Consider the following 22,947-nt stretch of genomic DNA (forward strand, 5'->3'; position numbering starts at 1 on the left):
ACAGGGAAGGGGGGGCGGGTAGAAATAAACTGTAGGGTATACCTCACTGCCACAGTGCTGAGGACCCACCAGTCCGATGTTATAGCATCCCAAGTGGGGAGGAAAGGAAAAAGGCAGTTTGAAAACGAGGAGTGCAGGATCCTGGCTGCAGGCGGGGAGGTCGCCCTTGGGCGCACCCTCAGAACACCCACTTGTTATGAGGCGGATAGCAGGAGGAGCCCGAGTGGGAAGAAGGGGCTGGTTGTTGGCCTTGACTGTGCTTATAGCCCTTGCCCTTCCTGTGGTAGGGCTCCGGTCGGGCCTGACCGCTTGGTCTTTGAGGTTGCTGCGGTCTGAACCTCTTTCTGGCGGGGGCTGGTGTATAGAGACCAGGGAACGTAGAGTAGCCCTAGCGTCCTTAAGACCATGTAATCTCATGTCTGTTTGTTCTGCAAACTGGGCTAAGCCATGGAAAGGGAGGTCCTGGATTAATTGCTGAGCCTCTGTCGATAGCCCGGAAGACAAGCCTGGCTGGGCTCCAGAGATGTACGGTCTCGCACAGGCCTATGCTGCTCTCCAGACTTTGCTTTTTAGCAGGTACAGGTACAGCCTTGGGAGGCCGGTGCCTGAAGTGCATTTCAAACCGATTCCACTGTGCTCAGAGCAGAGTCCCATCTCGGCAGCTCGGAGACTGGTGCAAGGGCCAACTCCATGAGGAGCACGCTTAGTCTTATAACCAGCTCCTTTTTAGTTCTTGGCTTCAAGCTCTTGCAGATGTGACACTTATTGCTAATGTGGGTCTCCCCCAGACCCTTCAAGCAGCTTTGATGAACGATAGGAAGAACCACTGGGTAAGAGCACTTGCCGAAGCAAGGAGATGTTCCAGCACCGTCACTGGCAGTTTGAAGGAACTGAGGGGGGCGCCCCTTCTCCTGGCGCATATGCGCACCACTCCAGAGGCGCCAGAGCCGGTCCTCTACGGATACTACTGAGGGGAAAACTTCCAGCACCGGTGCATGTGGTGAACACACACAACTAACATGAAATGGACATGAATAAGCACTCGCAGAAGAACTGCTTGCTTCTCCAAGACAAAGACCAGTGGGTTGCAGCAATTAAGAAGGACATTGTTCAATACTTACAGTTCAATGATACAGACAATACAAAAAGAGAACTTCTCTAGAAGGCAGGGAAAGCAGTATTTGGGGGTCAGTTGATGAGCAGAGCCTCTCAATTGAAAAAAGAAAGAGCTCAAGAATAAATAGATCTAGAACAGGAGACAACAATACAGGTTCAGAAAAAATATCGACAATTAACTAATATTAGAGAGGAAGTTGAATATGTTGATAACAGGTGCCACCGAAAAAGCCCTTGTGTGTAACAAAGCAGAAGTTTTAGTAAAAAGGAACTGAAAGTGATAAGCTATCGGCTTGGAAGCTTAAAGAGATTCAAGAGCTATGTACTATTCCACCAATTAAAAACAATCAGCAAAAGATACATGCCCTAACGAAGTATGTACTACGTTTGCTGCTTATTACAAAAATTAATCTCTACCTCAGATACTGCAGGCTCTGAAATTATTCAAAAATATTTGGAAGGAGCAGACTGGCCAAAGATAAGCAAAACTGATAAAGAAACTTTAGATAAAGAAATAACAGAAGAAGAAATCCTAGAGGCAATAGGAGGTATAAAAGTGGTAAAACTCCAGCATCTAATGGCTTTTCAACTGAATTTTACAAGGTATTTAAGGAGGTATTAGTGAGTTCCTTGAGAGGTTTCTTCAACGCTATCTAGTAGGGGAGGAACTTCCATAACCTATGAAAGAAACTACTATTATTGTTCTCCCTAAAGATGGAAAAAAAAACTTACATTATGCAGTTCCTATAGACCCATATCTCTGTTGACAAGATTTTAGCAAAAATACTAGCTAGCTGATTACAGTCTACGCTCTCAGCTTATATAAATTCAGATCAAACTGGATTCATTAAGGATATTGTCTGACATTTGTCTATTCAGAGAGTAATTGGAATCATTCACATAAAAAAAATCAATTTTTCTTGTTATCAACAGACGCAGAAAAAACCTTTGATAGAACAGAGCATAGCTTTCGGTTTGTAGTCCTGTCCCATATGGACTTTGGCTCACATCCTTTAGCAAAGACTACTTTATGCATCTGGGATAGAACTAGAGATAAGGTCAGTTCTTTTCCCTCACCAATAACACCCATTGCAAACAATCCAGATCTTAACCCAAATCACAAACCAGAGAGCTTCAAAGATTGGGAGAGCCATGGAATACACATGGTTGGCCAGCAATTCAGTAAAGAAGCTTTTCTGGAGATCAAAACTAACTTTAACTGGCCCACTCTCTCTTAGTACCAGTACTTTCAAGTCAGACACTATGTTTCTCAACTTTCTAGCAAACTTGTTTTATACAGAAAGCTAACCTTAACAGAAGCAGTGGCGTCTGGCCAATTAGAAAACAAAACAATTATAATTAATCTTTGCAGATAGCTTTCCTAACAAAATAGTGTCCATAAATGACACGCCGGGAAAAAGATGTGGATAAACAAATTACCCCAGAAGAATGGGGTTTGATCTGGAAAAAAAAGAGGACCAGACAACCTCACAATAAAAGAAAATTTCTTTAACACAATGTTTCAATAGTACCTCACATCAGTCAGGCTAAATGATAAATGTTGGAGAATTTGTGGTGAAAGAGGAGATTTTATGCCTACATGGCAGACATGTCCAGTTATTAGAGAGTACTGAGATGCATTCCGTAACCAAATATCACAAACTGTTGGATATTTATTACCAAATGATTCTTTGGTAATCCTCCTGGGGCTTCCTAGTAGAAATGGTTACAGGAAAGGAAGAATTAATCTCTCATCTGCTAGTAGCCTGTCATTGGAAAAATGCAGACTTTTTAATGGTGACCACTGTATGCAAAGGATAGTGTCTCCATATAATAATAATGAAATACAACCACCACATACATTCATATTGGTTAAAACTAATTCCTTCACCCCCATGCCTCTCCACATAAACAATATGCTGGAGAACACTGAGCTCTAAGCTATTCTAAAAGAAACTTTCCAGTTTCATTTAGGTGACATTAATGGTGGTGAAAGGTGTTTTAATGAAAGCCCTGGACAGCGAAGTCCTGTTTCTACAGGAAAAGTGCAGGCCACAGCTATGTAGTTTTCTTCATACTGACTCAACCGAGTACATCAACCCTGATCTGGAATGATAGTAAGAACTGTCTCCTATCTCCATTCAGTCTCTGATTTTTCTTCCAAATCTACCAATAAGACTTCAGTTAGCACCAAAAGTGGAGGCAGACTTATTTGGTCATCTGTCCACTTGGACAGAGACTCTGCCAACTGCATCCATGTCTACCATTGAACAGCCATCATACAGCAATGACTTTTGGTCACAACTGAACTGGGCTACAGTTCATCCAGTGACCAACCTATGAGAAACTCTATGTTCTATTATCAATCCCCTGAGCCACTCAGTCCTCCCAATTCTGTACCTTTAACAAATTACATGGAGAAGGGAAACTCTAAATCAGTAAATACTGTTAGGGGGGGAAATATATACACACACACACGCTTTCCACAAAAACTGTCCCCATTTTTTGACCAGTTCTATTTGCCAACAGCCAGAGGGAAAGCAGGTCTCCCAGGAGTACTCTCTCAGCAATGGAAATAAAACACTCCTCCAAGCTGAAAAGTAACATATCTGAATAAATAACTTGGCTAAAGCACTATAAAAAAGTAATTTCTACACAAAGAAACACAGGTCAATGGGTTTCTTTAAAAGCACCTTCCTCCACTGGTGACTAACCAAGTGTAGGAGGCACCAGAGCACAATAAGTTTTAAGGACATTCTCTCAAAAACATGCAAACCTTGACAGTGTCCACACCACAATCTGTACTAGATACAGAATGTGATAATCTGGTGTCATAAGTGACAAAGACAGACAGCCTTTTGGACACTGTTGAGACCAAGTCAATAAGCAAAGAAAGCTCTGCCAAAATACATAAGAGAAAACTTCAGCAGGTGAGTAGTAGAGTGGAGAATTACAATATTAGACTGATCAGGCTCCCTGTGTTAAATGGAATAAGTGGCTCAATGCCATTCCTTGAAAGCTGAGTACCTTACATTTTGCAGTTGGGTACAGAGTAGACAATCAAACATACCTATATGTGACTGAGGGAGAGCAAACATGCAATGCAGGGTTAAAAGAACCTTAAGGAGAGTTCAGGAATTCATTTTTATTGTCACAGATGTTTGTGACACTGAAAGAATTTTAGCTGTTGTCAGGCAAGTGATACCTTCTGCACAAAATGCTACTGAGTTTTAGCTTTCCCCAAACTTAAATTCAGGAACACAGGCAAAAAGGAGTGAAACTGACCCTGTTAGGAAAGCCTTAGAAGACAGGAACATTGAAACACAAATACATTTCCCTGATATACTCTGGGTCAGATGTTTAGTAAAAAAACACCCCTTTTCGGATAATGGCTGAGCATACAGATTTCATACTAAGTTTAATAAAAGGGGATATCACAAGGATTCAGATGATATAAAGGCAAGTAAGATCTGATTCTCCTCTCACACCAGTTTAACACTGATTTAATGCCATTAATTAGAGTGAAGTTATTCTTGAATTATTCTGATGAAGCCAATTAAGAAGAAACAAATATAGAACTTTTTTATCTTTTGTGTTTTAGTAAATAGTTAAAATGTCCTATTGACTGGAAATTCTAACACTCAGATATACAGAAAAAGACTTTACAGCAAAATATAACCTTCATCTATGTACTGATATGTATGTGACTGCATTTATCCAAGCCATAAAACAAGCCCAAACTATTAAAGACACTCAACATAAAGAATATTAATAAAACAAAATAAAGTCCATTTCAAGGACTTGCTTAAAGCCCAGAAAAACAAGCACCTCAAAAGAAAAGGCCAGCCGCTATTATTTTAATTATGTTTACACTTAAGCACATACTCAAAAACACTGTTTTTGCTAATGACTCTTTCCAGAAAGGCTTGAAAGGGATCTATGTATATAGAAGTGGGGAAAATAAAATTATAAGGGAAAGAAACTGATTAGGGACAAACTCATCAGTTCCTTCTCTTTCTCCCTCACCCTTCAAACAACAAAAGTAACATTTCCTTGTTGTCACAGCTAGAGCTCCTTTTCAAGGATCTTGACATATGCTTGGATTATGTTGCCGAGACCCAGGTTTGAACACTATACGACTTCTCTCTCACTTCAGTGCCAATAAGACTCAAAGGTCCAAGCGTGCATCATCCAGTGAAACGACATAGGCAAATGACAGCATTTATGTTTAGATATTTTTAACCCTTGAAGAGACAAGATGAAAACTCTGAACCGGAGCCCCAAAGTCTCTTTATGTAGCTCAATATGTTCATGAACAAAATCTCTCCATTAAAACCACAACTAACAACAAAATTAGATTTATAAAAATTGTGTTTTAATAACTACTTTACAGTAGCTTCAAACTCCAAGTTTTCTAGAATTCAGCATTGTTGGGAAGATCTGATTCTGCCTACATAAACTTTCACTCTTAGCGTCCCTCCCCCCCTCAAAGGAACAAAGAATGGGGAACAAAACACGATATGCAAAAAAGGGGGAAGGAAGAAGATCAGACTAAAAGGAAGTTACAAACATTTAGCTCCTCTTTATAGTCTCCCCCGCTACTCTTATTGCTGTATTTTATAGTAGAATTTTAGCTGTTATTTCTTTATATCAGATACACCAATCCAGGTCTAAGGGGATCTGCAGATCAATCTTCTTCTATAACCTCTTCCATCTCAAGGACAAGCTGCTGACTCAGTCTGCATTAGAAACCCCAGACGTGCTGACTGGTTCATGTGACTAACCAAATGCTTAAAATGGACCTGATCTCCCCTACTAAACGAGAGTTGCACCCCATTCTCAGCTTTGGGGAGAACACACCCACTATAAGCCATGTACAATCTTTCCAAAATGCAATATGAAGTGGCCAGGAAAGAAATTAGCAGCTGAATACGCACTTCATCCATTTCTGCCACAATCTGGCAGGGTAGTTATCTTTGCAGCATCAGATGCAATGCACCAGCCAACAGTGCACGTAGGATTTTCAACTGCAGGTCAGCAGTTGCAATCGTGTTTCACCTTCATGTACCACATTTTTGCTTGTCCCAGGCTACCAAACAGTAGGATTTTTCCTCAGCTCGTTTACTAACAATTAATTTCAGCATCCTGAGTGTAATTCCACAGGTGAAAGGTACATAAACAGATTCATTTTCAGAACTGATTAGGAGAGGAGACAGAGTTCTTTAAACAAGGAAGCAAGTCAATAGATGGGCACATCATCTTTCTCTTGCAATAAGGAGGATCTTGATCCAGACCTCTTTTTCAATACAAAAAACAGTTGATTTTCTGTTCGTGGAATTGGTTGCCCAGAGACAGCTAAACACCAAATCTGTTCTCTCACTGTAATTAAAACCTTAATGAAGACTGGCATTTTTCACATTTGCAGCTTATAACAAAACCGAATGGTATAACTAAACGTGCTGAGCACAGTCAGGGCATGAGATTCATTGCATAGATACCACAGTTTCTTCAAAAGCAGATAGATCAGAGGGAGGGGCTGACAGGTTGCAACCACTAGGGTCACTATATGTAAGAAGTTGCATTGAAGCTAATCACATTACACACTATTACAAGAGCAGCCAGGCCAATAACATTCAAAACAGATGCAGTCTGCCAAAAATATGAAGCATTTCAGACTCTTGTTATCCTTTCCCCCTTAAGAAAATGGATGTACAAGAACACAATTACACAGGGCAGAGAAGTTAGGGGAAAGAGATTCTCTCAAACACATACTTCACCTCTTTAGCCATCACACAGAGCCAAAACCTTAATGCATCAGGATCAAGACTCGCACACAAAGCAGAACTTCACAGACATTACTTTAAAATGAACTATAACACAGAACAACGGCATAATAAAATTAAAGCTGTGGTCATATCGGAATTAGACGACAAGGAGCTAAGTACACATAAATAGGTTTTATGACCTGCCAGATGAAATCATTTCCTTCCCCCTTCCTTTCTTCCAAAATACAAGAAGTCCTGTTAAACAAGAACATTTAACAGAAATCAGAAGGTAAGTCTACACTTCAAAAAAAAAACCCATGGCAGTAAGTCTCAGAGCCTGGGTCAACTGATTTGGGCTCGTGGGGCTCACGCTACAGTGTTAAAAATAGCAGCGCAGACGTACCCACTCGGGCTGGAACCCAGGCTCTGAAACTGGGCGAGGGGTTTGGGTCTCAGATCCCAGGCAGGAACGTCTACACTGCTATTTTTCGCCTCACAGTGGGAGCCTGAGTCAGTTGACCCAGGCTCTGAGACTCGTTGCTGCAGGTTTGTTGCTTTTTTATCCTGAGACAAAAAAGCTGTATTAGGTCATCTCGCTGAAAATGCAGGAGTCTTTCCTGCAAGACATGTCCCTACGTTTTGTCCAGTCTAGTTTTAATTGGCTCGAGTTTGCCACCATATCCCTTACTGTGAAATTCACCTCTTGTGGAGAGAGTCAGCACAAGCAAGTGGAATTTCCATGGTGCCTAGACCCTGCACATGGTGAATTTCACCCTTACAGAGTATTACAGAGTTGAGCAGATTTTTTTTCCTGCTCATAAGCAGAGTGATGTGCACTGTTAAGGATGTCTGTCTAATTCTATTCTTAACGGATCTGGCAGCATAAAGGGGAACAAAAGTTGGCCCAAACAGTCCACTGGGGATTCCCCTTTACATCAAGGAATCCTTGGGTGGTATGATGTCAGCATAACTGGCAGCACAATACCCACTCCTAGCCCGCATAGTGGGTGCTTCAGAGTGTGCCTGGGCTCTGAGAGGAAGAGCGACTGGAGCACACTGCATTGCAGAGATCCTGGGACAGTGGAATAGCCCTGAGGGCCTACTCCAGGCAATGCATGTTAGAGAAGCCAACCCAACCCCAGACTCAAATGACAGAAATTCACCTATTTCCCACCCCCCCCTATTTCCCACCCCCCACATATCATCTGAGGAGCTCGTCCAGTGTGTCAGGATTTCAATGGATGTGCACATACATACATAGAAGTATCACGAGATTTTAGCTTAAGCAAATAGGAGATTGTTGAATATGATTAGGCTTGGAAGGATTAGATTTTTAGTTGGTCAATGTTGATAAATGGGCACACACAAACTGATGAAAAATATTTCCATTGATGATAACTGAAATTCACAGATAGGCATAGTAATAAAAATGCTGCTTCAGAGCTTATTAGACTTTGATTTAAGGATATTTTCTTTGTATATTTTGACATATGATGCTGACAATTTGTGTTTTATGTTTATAAAGCTTTCACTTTTTGAATCTCAGTGTCTATTGTCATTAAATAATTATTGCCTGACCCCCCATAATTTTGCACAACTCTGAAAATGTAAATAGATACAAACTTTTAAAAAGTTTAAGAACAAACAATATTATCCATCAAAATTATTTTTAAAAAAACCTATAAAATAACATTCTGCCAAGCCTAAATATGATCAAGGTACACACAGAAGGAGCTACGGCTCCAAATTATGAAATTCTGAAAGAGACATTGGCGTGGCAGTGGACAGCAAATTAGACACTAATTTGCAGAAGTAATATTTTCTCTTCTCTCTCTGTCGCACTCTTTAATTTTTGTTAGCAGGACAATGTGCATTATAAAAACACCATTATAACGATTTTTAATCTTTATTAGACCTTGAGGTGTTAGTAAAACAGAGAAGTGAGTGCAGTTATAGCTAAGTTATAAATGTAACATCTATTGTGGATAGTTATAAGGCAAAATATATTTCAAGTGTGAACTTAAATGTTGAATAATATAACCTTGAAATACTTTACTATTTAACATTAATACCTACATATTTAAATAATTTAAAGAAGATAATTGTTTACTTTTTCCCTGATTTTTTGGTTGCAGAAAGTTTCAGAATCAATAGCTACTTTCACAGATACTCTGCAATTATTAATGAGTAGGGCCCTACCAAATTCACGGCTATGAAAAACACATCACAGACTGTGAAATCTGATCTCCTCCAGTTAAATCTGGTCTTTTTTGTGCTTTTACTCTATACTATAGGGATTTCACGGGGAGACCAGCATTTCTCAAATTGGGAATCCTGACCCAAAAGGAAGTTGCAGAGGGGTCAGTTGCAAGGGGGGGTTTCAAAGGTTATTGGGGGGGGGTTGCAGTATTGCCACCCTTACTTCTGTGCTGCCTTCAGAGCTGGGTGGCCGGAGAGTGGTGGCTGCTGGCCAAGGGCCCAGCTCTGCAAGCAGCAGCACAGAAGTAAAGGTGGCAATACCATACCATGCCATACTTACTTCTGCGCAGCTGCTTGCGGCCGCTCTGCCTTCATAGCTGGGATCCGGGCCAGCAGCTGCCGCTCTCCAGCTGCCCAGCTCTGAAGGCAGAGCTGTCTCCAGCAGCAGCACAGAAGTAAGGGTAGCTGTACTGCAACAATACCCCCCTACACTAACCTTTCGATCCTCCCACAACTCCTTTTTGGATCACGACTCCTACAATTACAACACCGTGAAATTTCAGATTTAAATAGCTATTTTTAAAATCCTACGACCGTGAAATTGACCAAAATGGACTGTGAATTTGGTAGGGCCCTATTAATAAGCAAACATATTTTAAAAGAAACCCATGACCCTTTTTTCCTCTCCAGGAATTGAAAATCTTAATTACTTTGCTTTATTATGTTTCATAAAAAGAAAAATAAGAAGCCTCTTAACAAGGTTCCATTGAATCTGGATGAAATGGATTTTATGAACTAGAGAATGGTAAATTTAGGACATTTCACTTATCTTTTTGTTCTTTTTCCAAGGATCATCCTTTCTACCATGCCTCCTTTCTTTCTGTCTCTAAGCTTAAACACAGTGTTGAAACTTTAAATTTTTATTCTCTAGTGGCATTTAAAGTCACACGAAAAGCCATGCCAGGCCTCTTCTCTGTATTATAGAATGCAAATCTACCATTCACCCTCTCTTTTAAACATTTAACCTTTGTCCAAGTGTGACTTTATAAAAATTCTTTCATCTGATTCCACCTCTCAGTCTTCTTCCAGCGTATTAAAGCACCTTCTCTTTTATTTTTTAATTTTAAGGCAAAATTAATGGGGATGTGATGTATGCCCTACGGAAAAATGCTCTTAAATACAGGGATTCCATTAAGTGATTTCTACATAAATTAAATAGGTTACTATAGAAGCTGCTCCAAAAAGCTGTGAATGCAGTGAGAAATTATGTATTTTCTATGGCTCTTTAACCAAGCTAGAGAATTGACTAGAGAGTATATCCCTACTAGAGAATACTATGGTTTGGTTTAAAATTTCTGTAGAAAGGTTACCATTCCTTATTAAATTCTGCAAGTCTTTTCTGTAAGCTTATGAGGGTAAAAGGGCAATTGTTAGAACTAGACAATGAGCCAAATTTTCAAAGGGCAACCAGGACACAATGTGTACACGTACAAGAGTTACTTGTGCAATTTTTGAGCTCAAATATTTGCACACATACGTGATAGAGCTGCAAACTTCCTGACTCCCAGTCCTGCCATCAGTGCACTACATCATACTGTTCTCTTCTTTTCCTTCAAACTTTAACTCTTTCAATCCCATCAGAACAATATTACATGCATTAAGGCATTATATTTTTCACCCAAATCCTATACAGAATCTTTTCTTTGACTTATGTTTTTAATTCTTTAAATCCTTAGTCAGGATTACTGATGTAGTTTTGGGAAAACAAGGAGGGGAAATTTCCTTACAGATATACAATAGCCTACTTCTTGTCTCATAAAATCCCAGACAACCAAGATGTGAAAGAAATTAATTGAGAAGCCTTCCCTCCGTAATCACAGAGGAGGGGGGTGGAGGGGGGATGTTCATTTTCTGCTAAGGAAAACTCAACCTCCTACTTCTCCACAGTTTTTGGATCCTGAGGCAGAAAGAAAAAAATAGGAAGAAATGCCCATCACTCCAACAATGTCATTTTCTTTCCTTTTCACGGTACAAAATGCCAGAGGATAGAAAGAGAAAGGCAGTCATTTGAAGAAATGCAGCAATATCCAACATAGTCACGCTTACCTTTGAACTAACTGCATAAGCTTCTTCCAGCACTTCAGACCCCCACACAGCATTCGGTGGGGAGAAAGGCTCTTGTCACTTCTGCAGCAATGTGCCAAAATCAAATTATTTCCATTAAGTCATCATCAGACAAAACTATTTCACTCATGAAACTTCAACTCTTTCTTTAAGTATTTTTCCTTTTATTCATCTATCGGGTTTTGGGTTAATAGTCACTGATAGTACCTGGAAGACTTTGAAAAATATTCTATATAGAAAAATCTCTGTCAGTCATATTTTCTCTCTTTTCTCTTTGTTACTAAGGCAACAGCTACATGAAAACAGAATCTGTGTGTTATAAGAATTCACAACTCAATAATCTAAGTCGGATGTCACAAAGAGGCAGTATATTCAGATGTAGACCATCATACAGGAGCAGATGAGTGCTTAAAGCAAAAATCTCTCAATATTTGTCTCAAGCAATTTTGTAAAAAATGTGCATAATGTATCAAAAATATCAAAGAATGTAGGCAGAAATGAATTGTCTCTAAATCATATAGGTCAAATTCATGGGTCAGTAAAGCGCAAAATTTGCTAGAATACATCAGCAGGGGCTTAAACACAGAACCAGTTATTTTATAGCACTGTGTGATTTTTTGGGGGAGGGGGGCACTCTATGTGGGACTTTGAATCATATTTACCAACCAGTGCAAACATCTTTCTTAAGCAAAGTAAAAACTCAGTTGTTGCCAACCAGGTTATAATATTGTTTCGCCAGCCAGGATGAACAAGACTAGTGTTCTTGTCTTAAGGGCCAAATCCTGAAGTTCTTAGTTATTTTTTATTCAGCCTCTGACCCTGAGTAGAGACTGAATAAAAAGTGAGCAGGATCTTGGAATTTGGGCCCTATCTGGGATCAAGCATTTTTCAAAAGCTCTCATAACATAGTATGACCCCATGCACACTAGTTGTTCAAATTGTGTGATAAAGTGTATGGCAATGTATGTGATAAGCATGACAGCTAAACATACCTGAAAGCCCTATGTAGACAGGACCTTAACATTTAATCAAGGATGGAACATGAAGAGGACAGCAAAACTCTGATGTGCTGCTTTAAATTCAACTTGGTAGAAACTGCAGATGGTTCCCTATCTTGGTTATTCCCAAACAGTCAGAAGTGAAGACTACTGCAACTACTGGTGGTTCTCAGGCTGATGAATAACAGTCAACGTGAAGAAAGAAAATCTCTAGATAATCAATTTATTTCTGGTGAAGCTGTGTTTCCTGAATAGTAATTCCAGTAATCAAAGGAGAAGATATTCCGTGTCAATCTAAAACCATGTATTTGATCTTTAAATTGTTATTTTCCTTTGTTGAGAACTTTTATTTCTATAGCCATGTTGCATGCTACCTCATGCCAGGTTTCAACACAGACTGTCAACGTGATGGCTGGATCCCTGGTAACTATGAACACAAAACCATGTTCCAACGAGGACCGTATTTGAAAATGGTTTCAAACACAGTTCCAAGCCCCAGTGTGAACCTGGGCAACAAGTCTAGGCTAATTTAGAGGCACACAAAAAATCCATTGTTGGATATAAAGTGGTTAATGTAATACCACAATAAAATACAAACACATCATCTGCTCTTGGCAGATGTTGGGAAGACACTAATCAATCCATATAACCTTAGAAATCTATTTTAAGGAATGAAATGAGAGAAGAGTCCCAACAGCACAACCTGAAGGACAGCAGACTTTATAGATCAGAAAGAGAGTGTGCAGACCAACCTGAGGGTTAGATCTTATCATCCCACAGGCCAGCCATCTAGAGAGAGATGGAGATCCCAAGATTTTCCTGTAAATGCTCTCATTATGGGGGAAGGATTTTGGAGGGTGAAGAGGCAACATGGGGTTGGAGATGCCAAACTCAAGAGATCCCTAGAATCCACAGGGAAAGGAACTATATATTGCCCTGCCCTTCTGCTCTCTTGGCTATTCCTGAAAAGGCCTTGCCACACTTATGCCTTCATGGAGTAGACAGTTCCCAGCGAGAGTTAATGCTGTTCACAGCCCCAACTGTGTGAAGTTATTGCAGAAGTGGCAGGTTTGCAACCACTTTCCCCGCTATTCCTTCCAGGGCTTTTCCATCTTGTGTCAGTCTTCTTTGCTCCCCTGTACATCTCACATCAGATCGGAGGTTATGGCACCAGGTTTTTGCAGTTTCTCTTGCATACTGCCAGAGTAGACAAAGGAGATGCAGTGATTGTTAAACCGAGACTGTCTGGAAGCATGCAGCAATACTTTGCATCAGAGGTAACATCTGAGGTGCAAAGTCGTAGAGGAGAAGGCAAATTAGCACACATTAGACTGAGAATTCTCTCCAGGGGAAAGAGTGCAATGATAAATGAAAACACTACAGGCTTGAAAGAGGTTACATATAGGAATCTGCACAGATTAGTATAGGGATCACAGCTTTTTATCAAGTATTTGGGAGGCACAGCAGAATAAGCAAAAGAAACATTGCAGAAAGAAGGAATTTTACTATGTGAATAGCCGGGTTAACAAATTAAAGACAACTTAATGCAAATAAAACAGGATAAACTCAGGAGCAAAAACCAAAAGAGGGCATCTGCATTGCATGAAAAGTTGCTTCTATGGATTTATGAGTTATTATAGAAATCCCTTTGTTTCATGAATATACAGCTATGAGGAGGCAGGCTTACAGGACACAGAGCTGCTTCTTTGTTCTAGAATATTTAACTCTTTGTTGCTTGGGAAACAGACTTCAGGGAAAAATTATTGGCACATAGCAGGAGGAATATCAGGCCCACAATGCAGGTAATGGAATATGGTGAGAAGCTAAAAGCCTTATTTACAATATTTCATAAATAAGAAGTTTGTAAAACTGACAGTGATGGATAGAAGAAGCAAGGAGGAGGGTCTGGCATTGTGTACAAACACATTTTGTAAAGAGAGGTTCATACAGGAAGCTATGCAAAGTAAGATATGGTCCACAGTAAACAAAAACAGCCAACCTATAATCTCTATTCAAGATGCACCAATGCAGACAAAAATCACTTGTCAAGATCAAAATCAAAAACAATAATCCATATATACTGCAAATGCTTAAACCAAAGAAAATATGAAAGTGGAAAAAAGAAAAAATTAGTTCAGCTCCCAAAATAAACTGTAACATTTAAATGAACACAAAAGACAGCTAACATCAAAAAGGCTCAGAGCACTGAAGATTTGATGGTGTCTTTGGCTCTAAGCCATCACCAGCATGCTTTAATCCCTACTTCATAAAATCCATATACAACAGAACCTCAGAGCTACGAACACCTTGGGAATGCAGGTTGTTCGTAACTCTGAACAAAACGTTATTGTTGTTCTTTCAAAAGTTTACAACTGAACATTGACTTAATACAACTTTGAAATGTTACTATGCAGAAGAAAAATGCTGCTTTTAGCCATCTTAATTTAAATGAAACAAGCACAGAAACAGTTTCCTTACCTTGGGCTGGTCCACACTAACCCCCCAGTTCGAACTAAGATACGCAACTTCAGCTACGTGAATAACGCAGCTGAAGTCGAAGTATCTTAGTTTGAACTTAAAGGTACTTACCAAAGGTCCACACGCGGCAGGCAGGCTCCCCCGTCGACTCCGCCTACTCCTCTCGCAGAGCAGGAGTACCGGCGTCGACGGCGAGCACTTCCGGGATCGATCCGGGATCAATTTATCGCGTCTAGACAAGACGCGATAAATCGATCCCAGAAGATCGATTGCTTACCGCCGAACCCGGAGGTAAGTATAGACGTACCCCTAGTCAAATCTTTTTTTTTTTTTTTAGTAGTTTACATTTAACACAATACTGTACTGTATTTGGTTTTTTATTTATTTTCTTTTTTTTTAAATCTCTGCTGCTCCCTGATTGCATATTTCCAATTCCAAATGAGGTGTGTGGTAGACTGGCCAGTTCGTAACTCTGATGTTCGTAACTCTGAGGTTCTACTGTAGGTCCTAGAGAGGCAAATTTCCTAGATGTCATTTTATAATATCACATCCTAGTTTTCTCACATCTCAGGCTGGTTCTTGAATTTTAGCAAATGCAGATGTAGCTTGGTTGAACAAAGGAAGACTGGTGGTTTAAAACCCTTCCCTTGCTTCCACCCTATAATTTCTTAATATTACCGTCCCAAATACAATTAAACCCTCTGCTGAGATAGACCCATACTCATTTAAAATTAAAAACATTGATTTTCCTTTTCTTGCCAGTCAGTGATAATCCTGACTTTTGGCGTGGTATTTAATGGGCAGGATTTTTTGGGGAGTCAGATTTTAGGGGCAGTAAATGACAAGTTTGTGTTCAGTTTTAAAGAGACACCAGCAACTTTAATTTCATTAGATTGATTAGATTTCATCAGAAACACTTACAGGTACTACACATCTGCCCTGGAGTCTCCCTGCCAATTTTTTGTGTTTTTATAAATCACATTTTCTATATTGCCCCCAACCCAGATGCTTCAGGGTGCAGCCTATATCTTAATAGAGCGATTGAATCATGGCCCACCTCCCCCACTCCCATTCACAACCACAGGGACCACCTATAACCCATCTGCATAACATTCCTGAAGCAGCTACAGCAACAGCTTACATGGAAAAAGATGCAAGTCTTTCATATAGTTTTAGTTGTCTTTAATGCAACACAGCAACTGGGGACAGCCAACCTCCTGTGAGCAGCCTGATCTCTGCAGACCAGGGTGGAGAAAAATGCTTTTTGAGGAAAAAACCTATCTAAAGATAGTTTTAATTAAGATATATTTTTGAGCTATAATGTCTCATCATGGAATAGGGATTATAAATTCTAATTCTATAGTATGAGACAATATATTCATGTAATATTTAAGAAGAGCTTTGTAAATGAATTCCAATAGTTCATGGATTAGGGACTCAATTTTATGGGGTTCCAGGGGCTTCTGTATAGATTATTTAGGTTAATCTTTCTATCTACCCAATAGGACTCAGTGCTCAGTCTAGAAAATACCATCAGAGATGCTTAGTTTTGCAGTTCTCAGCTGTAAATTTGTGTCTCCAGAGATAACATGTGCTTGTTAACAGCAAAAATGGTTTTAAATAAATAATATAGAGAGGTCCCTCTGCAAATTACTGTACACAGAGTCAATCCCTTACCTCTCTCTAAAAATGCAAAGTTTCAAAAAGTTCAATAAATAGAAGATTGTTGGGAGCGGAATAGATATGGACAAGGAGAAGAAGTCTGGAGATAAATGTGAGAAGGGAGGGACAGGCAGTAGAAACAAAAGGAAAACTGTTTGAGCAGTATATTCCAGAAGTCTTGAGGTCTTTCTGAGCGTATCCTTCATTGATTTGAGATCTACCATACCATTCTCTCACTAGACGGGAAAACCTATAATGGCAGCAGGCCGTAAAAGAGACCCAGTTTGGGAATATTTTAATGAAGTGCCTCTACCTGTGGGTAAAACAGGCATGCATGCAAAATGCAAACAGTGCAACAAAGAAATGTAAGGCCTGGTTGCCCGAATGAAACAACATCATGAGAAGTGTTCCTTCTCAGGAGGAAGCTGCGTTGAAGATGATGAAAGGAACATGTCTGAACATGCAGGATCTTCAGGTTGGTAAACTTTTTTATTTCATACTTCTTTCTTAAAGACTGCCTGTCTTCCGATTATTATTGAATTCTCATGTTTGAGCAAAAAATATAGTTGTTACTATCATTTTAGATGTAGTTGTGATAAAAAATAAATAGCTGAAATAGGCAGATTGTCCTTTTACAATTTCACCTTTAAAGTAGTACTGAGCGTCAATGAATGCAATGAGTAATACTAAATGAGCAATATGGTAATAATATGTAAATAACTGCATTGACTTATTTTGTTTAGGAGAATCCATCCTCAACATACAGGATTCTGAAGACTATCCACCTTCAAGATCACCATCATTTTCTATAGTTTCAGAGTTATCTGCCAATGATAGTGTTTCAGTCACATCATGTATGTCACATAGCCATAGTGTACCTTGCAATGTGAGCAAAAAGAAAAAAAAAATCTCCATCATCCAGAAACAACCATAGATAAGTTTGTGATAAGAACCAGCAGAATAGAAAAAGAGGTAATTGATGAAAAAATTGTCCGGTTTGTTTATGCAACAAACTTTCCTTTCCGTATGATTGAGAACCCACACTTCATTAACATGGTTCAGTCATTAAGACCAGGATACAGTCCACCCAACACAGCAGATGTCGCAGGCAAATTGCTGGATAAAGTGTATGAAAGAGAAATTAAGTAGAGTGCATAATGTCTAGAGGGTAAAATTGTTAACCTGAGTCTTGATGGGTGTTGCAATGTCCACAATGATCCTGTTGTATGTGCTTGTGTGACAACAGAAGAAGGGAATGTCTTCCTTACAGAAACAATTGATACATCAGGAAATGCACACACAGCAGAATACTTACAAGAAGTAGCAGTAAAAGATATAACAAACTATGAAAAAAATTTCAAATGTCTAATACGCAGCTTGGTCACAGACAGTGCTGCAAATGTATCCAAGATGAGAAGAAATTTAGAAGAGAGTGAAGAGAGTCCTAAGCTAATAACATACGGTTGCAGTGCTCATTAGATGCACCTCGTAGCCAAAGACTTCAGTGTTTCAGAAATAAAGGCTAATATTGTTGAAATTGCAAAATACTTCCATAACAACCACTTTGCAGCAGCTGCTCTGAAAAAAGTGGGAGGAACCAAGCTAACTCTCCCACAAGACGAGCGATGGCACTCAGTAGTAGACTGTTTTGAGCACTATATCAAGAACTGACCTAATCTGATGACAGTTTGCAAACAAAATTGTGAAAAGATAGATGGCACTGTCACAGCCAAAGTTCTCAACATTGGGCGTAAGAGAAATGTTGAACACATGCTGAGTACCCTGGAGCCTTTTTCTGTAGCCTTGAACAAAATGCAGGGAAATAGCTGTTTTATTGCTGACGCTGTTGAAATTTGGAAGGAACTGAGTGAGATCTTAAAAAGAGAAATATGCAATGACAGAGTTAAATTACAAGTATTAAAAAAAACGAATGGGACAAGCACTATCTCCAGCTCATTTTCTTGCAGATGTTCTCAATACTCGGTACCAGGGTCAAACCTTAACTGCTGAAGAAGAGGAGTTGGCTATGACATGGACATCCAGCAATCATCCCTACATAATGCCAACTATAATATATGTTTGCTGATGATGTTTTAAAGAAAGTCACACCAGTGAACTGGTGGAAGTCACTTAAAGCACTTGGATTCCGAGACTGTTGAAGTGATAATCTCACTTTTAAGAGCAGTAGCTTCTTCTGCCAGTGTAGAAAGAATACTTTCTTCCTTTGGACTAATTCATTCCAAACTGAGAAATGGTTTGGGACCTGAAAAAGTAGGAAAGCTTGTTTTTCTTTTCCAGATTATGAACAAACAGGAAATGAAGGTGAAGACGTCTGAGTTCGCTGCAGAAGCTAATGTTTTAAGTTTCTCATGTTCACCTGGCTGACATAAATGAATTAAAAAAACAATTTTAACAAAAACAAACCTGATTTTAAAAAACTTGACTATTTAACTAAATTCAAAAATTCATATGCTTGTTTTGTTAAAATATTATATGTTTGCTGTTGAAGAAAAAAATCCAGAATACATAATATTGTTGTTTTAGTTAAATAAAACAATTTAAATGTCTGTCTGCTGATGTTCTCCTCTTAATACAGCATGGCAAGAAAATCCTCCAAATATTAATGATTAACCTGTTGAATTGGAAATAGTTCATCTCCCAATGACTTCATAAATATCTGCTTCAATTACCTTTGGTAAATGAAATAACCAAACAATCATTCAGTTTCTGATATAGCTGTAAAACCAATCTGAAAGGTTTTCAAAATAAGTCACTTTAAAAATGTATAGTGTGTACCTTCTAAAAATGAAACCTACATCTATCTCCGAGTTGTGAAGAATATGTATTAAGGTTATAACAACCAACAAGAATGCACTTTCATGTAGAAATCCATGATTAAATCGAGTCTTCCTGACTAGTGATTTAAATCATGATTTAAATCAAATCCAACCTGATTAGAATGTAAAAGTGTTATTAGACCCAAATTTGACCAGGCTACCTTAGAATGTCTCTAATAAAACTTATCCATCCAATCTTTTGCTAGATGAATCTTGCCTTTTATTTAAGTGATAAAACCTGATAAGAATAATAAAATTTCTGTCAATCACTAAGCAGTTTATATACCAGAATCCTGTTCAGCATATGTAATAAGACCAATATTTTTGTGAATTAGTTGTTACATTATCAGTCACTAAGCCAGTCAGAAAGCTACTTTTCATTAACGCTACAGCTTTAAAAACCATGTTAAAGCTTCATATAAACAGGAGCCATCTGATGCACTGAAATAAAATCACTAATAAATTCTTGAAAAATAGACAATGCCCACACAAATTAACACCTCAGCTTCTCATGCATGTCTATTTTCAAACAGCTTACACCTTGGCCTTCATTTAACAATGAGACCATTATTCTGGGGCAATTTTATATTTCAGTGACATCATTGCTAGAGCCCTGCACAGATAAAAAAAACTGCGATCCACAAAAGTGGTCCGCGGATATAAAGTGGATATGCACAGATTTGCAGGGCTCTAATTATTGTTTCAGTAAGGTGCAGCTACCAAAACATAAGTTCTGGGACACCTTATTCAGAATCATACCCTTACAATAGCTGTGGCCCATGTTCCATTCCTGCAATGAGCTCTGCATGGAGGATCCCTGCACCAGTGCAGAGCCCCACTAACTTCAGTGAGGTTCCATGTAGGCACAGCAGCCTGTCTGGGCAGAGCTCATTGCAGGACCAGGACTCAGGTCTCCACAGCATAAGTTTGCAGAGGAATGAAGAAACTCAAGCCAGTGTCCAGTTAATCTGAAGAGCACTGATTGATAACACAAAGACAATTTAATTTCAGTCGCAACACGGGATGGGTAACATTTTCAAAAGCATCTAAGTCATTTAGGACCCTAAAGCTATGTCTACACCAGGGGTAGGCAACCTATGGCACGCGTGCCAAAGACGGCACGTGAGCTGATTTTCAGTGGCACTCACACTGCCCGGGTCCTGGCCACCCATTCGGGGGGCTCTGCATTTTAATTTAATTTTAAATGAGGCTTCTTAAACATTTTAAAAACCTTATTTACTTTACATACAACAACAGTTTAGTTATATATTATAGACTTATAGAAAGAGACCTTCTAAAAACATTAAAATGTATTACTGGCACGCAAAACCTTAAATCAGAGTGAATAAATGAAGACTCGGCACACCACTTCTGAAAGGTTGCCGACCCCTGGTCTACACTTCACTAGGGGGACTCGGAGGTGTGAATTGCAGGGTGCACCAAAGTGCTGCACTGTAACTGTTCTATGTGTACATGGCTGGCATGCACTACAAGGTACCTAAGTTTGTATTAATGTTTGTCCTCTTCAAATAGGACTAGGTTAATCCAACTAGGCACCTTTTAGTTCACATTAACAATGTCCACACAGAAGAGTTACAGTGCAGCACTTTGATACTCAATTCACACTCCCTTACTCCATACTGTGGGGCCGTGTGGACAAGCCCTAAGCCCTACTGTCAAAGGCAATAAGCAGATATAGAATTTACTTGGATACCGGGCGTGCTGCAAGTATTAATTAAGGAATTTTGCAATCAACTTTGAAGACGAAACACAAAATGTGTATAAGGTATTCTTAATGATATAGTATTTACCCCATGAAATATGATTGGGGAGAGGAAGGGAAGCAGTTAATCTGAAATAAAACCAATATAAACAGAAGGAAAAGTCACACCGTATTTCCTAAGATGATTTCATTTTTGAGGCAGGGACAAAATTACTTAAAAGAACCTAGTCTGCTTGAATTTTCCATTTTGGAATAACAAGATGCCTTCTCCCTGACACCAATCCTCTTCTGAAGGCAGTCAGGAATTTGTTGGAAATTTATTCTTGGTACATAAGAAAAGCTTGACTACAGTAACAGCAATAATTAAACACCATTCAAGCACCTTAATTATGTGTGATGTAAATTTTTTCATTGCTAGTTAGACACATCACAGTTGATGGAGAGACTTTGATGTCTATATATAGAGACCATGAATTTAACTATAGAACATTCTGTCAAATTCTGGTGTGTCTTTTGTTGTTTTTTGGGGGGTTCTTTATTTTTGTTTTAAAAAACTTGGACATCTATTGAAATCATGTATGTTTATAAAGTCTTGAGGGGGTCAAAACGAAAACAATAATCAGGAGAAAGTTATATGTTGTGATGCAGAGCTGAACACCTCTTAAGTGCTGTTATTTTTGAGACCTTGGAGCAAGTTGTAGTGGTATCACTGTTCCTTCTTTAAAAACAACGAGGAGTTCTTGTGGCACCTTAGAGACTAACACATTTATTTGAGCATAAGCTTTCGTGGGCTATAACCCACTTCATCAGATGCATGGAGTGGAAAATAACACAAGCAGGTATAAATATACAGCACATGAAAAGATGGGCGTTGCCTTTCCAAGTGGAGGGTCTGTGCTAATGAGGCCAATTCAATCAGGGAGGATGTGGCCCATTCCCAACAGTTGACAAGAAGGTGTGAGTATCAACAGAGGGAAAATTATTTTTTGTAGTGACCCAGCCACTCCCAGTCTTTATTCAGGCCTAATTTGATGGTGTCAAGTTTGCAAATTAATTCCAGTTCTGCAGTTTCTCATTGAAGTCTGTTTTTGAAGTTTTTTTTGTTGGAGAATGGCAACTTTTAAGTCTGATATTGAGTGTCCACTGAAGTGCTCTCCTACTGGTTTTTGAATGTTACAATTCTTGATGTCTGATTTGTGTCCATTTATTTGTTTGCGTAGAGACTGTGTGGTTTGGCCAATGTACATGGCAGAGGGACATTGCTGGTACACGATGGCATATAACACATTGGTAGATGTGCAGGTGAACAAGCCCTTGATGGTGTGGCTGATGTGATTGGGTCCTATGATGGTGTCCCTTGAATAGATATGCGGACAGAGTTGGCAACGGGGTTTGTTGCCGGGGTTGGTTCCTGGTTTAGTGTTTCTGTTGTGTGGTGTGTAGTTACTGGTGAGTATTGGCTTCAGGTTGAGGGGCTGTCTGTAAGCGAGCACTGGCCTGTCTCCCAAAGTCGGTGAGAGTGAGGGATCGTCCTTCAGGATAGGTTGTATATCCTTGATGATGCGCTGGAGAGGTTTTAGTTGGGGGCTATAGGTGATGACTAGTGGCATTCTATTACTTTCTTTGTTGTGCCTATCCTGTAGTAGGTGACTTCTGGGTGCCCTTCTGGCTCTGTCAATCTGTTTCCTCACTTCCCCAGGTGAGTATTGTAGTTTTAAGAACACCTGATAGAGATCCTGTAGGTGTTTGTCTCTGTCTGAGGGATTGGAGCAAATGCGGTTGTATCTTAGAGCCTGGCTGTAGACTATGGATCGTATGATGTGGTCTGGATGAAAGCCGGAGGCATGTAGGTAAGTATAGCGGTCAGTAGGTTTCCAGTATAGGGTGGTGTTTATTGGTGTTTTTACTGATACAGACGAACACGGCTACCCCTCTGAAACTTGTTCCTTCTTTGGAATTTATGTGACCATATTCATTGAGTAAACAACAAGGTTTCTGTGTTCATAGGGCTCCTGGCTATTTCACTGGACCAAATGCAACCCTGA

This window comes from Emys orbicularis, chromosome 6 (assembly GCF_028017835.1).
Source record: "Emys orbicularis isolate rEmyOrb1 chromosome 6, rEmyOrb1.hap1, whole genome shotgun sequence".
Lineage (NCBI taxonomy): Eukaryota > Metazoa > Chordata > Testudines > Emydidae > Emys > Emys orbicularis.